At 40.2% G+C, this 864-nt stretch overlaps 1 non-coding gene across 1 annotated transcript; it reads left to right on the top strand.

Moving 5' to 3' along the window:
- Positions 1-487: 487 nt before the first annotated feature.
- LOC141624403 (small nucleolar RNA R71) lies at positions 488-594 on the top strand. The gene has a single exon (XR_012534210.1). It is a non-coding gene; the product is annotated as a small nucleolar RNA R71 (small nucleolar RNA).
- The last annotated feature ends 270 nt before the right edge of the window (positions 595-864 follow it).

Genomic DNA, 864 nt, shown 5'->3' on the forward strand with positions numbered 1-864 from the left:
TTGGATGGAATTTGGTGTTTTCATTGTAATAGTTTGAATAAGGGTACCATTCTTGTATGCTTGGAAAGCATTCACTTGTTTATTTGTTCCCCTACATTCACTTTGGTCATGTCCCAAAGTTCCACAATTCTCACATATCCCACTTGGGATTGATGAAGATGCCGTCATGGCATTAACATGATGCTTTGGTGATTTTGAGGCTTCTTCAAGTCTAGCCATAGCTTTTTCAAACTTCAAATTGATGGTATCAATGTGGGCACTAAGTTGAGCACCCAATTAAGTAATGGAGTCCACTTCATGCTTTCCTCCTCTAGTAGCCTTGCGAGGTCTACTATATTGTGAGTTATGGACCGCCATTTCCTCAATTTTGTTCCAAGTTTGATTGTCATCAACTTTGGTGAACATTCCATTTGATCCCATGTTGAGAATGTTCCTTGAATCTTCATAAAGACCGTTCCAAAATTGTTGTACCAAGAACCACTCGCTAAGTCCATGGTGAGGACATGAGCGACAAATTCCCTTAAACCGCTCCCAAGCTTCATACAAAGATTCTTCATCCCTTTGATTGAAGCCCGTGATTTGAGCTCTTAGCATGTTAGTCTTTTCCGGTGGATAGAACTTTTGTAGAAAGCTAGAGCCAACTTCTTCCAAGAATCACTTCCGAGAGTAGCCTTATCAAGGCCTTTCAACCATTGTTTTGCGGTGCCAATTAGAGAAAAAGGAAATAAGACCCATCGAATTTGGTCTTGAGTTACACCGGTTTGAGAAATCACATCACAATAGTCAAAAAAAGTCTCCATATGAGAATGAGGGTCTTCACTAGGCATCCCCCCAAATTGTCTTCTTTCGACTAATTGGATAAAT

This window comes from Silene latifolia, chromosome X (assembly GCF_048544455.1).
Source record: "Silene latifolia isolate original U9 population chromosome X, ASM4854445v1, whole genome shotgun sequence".
Taxonomy (NCBI): Eukaryota; Viridiplantae; Streptophyta; class Magnoliopsida; order Caryophyllales; family Caryophyllaceae; genus Silene; species Silene latifolia.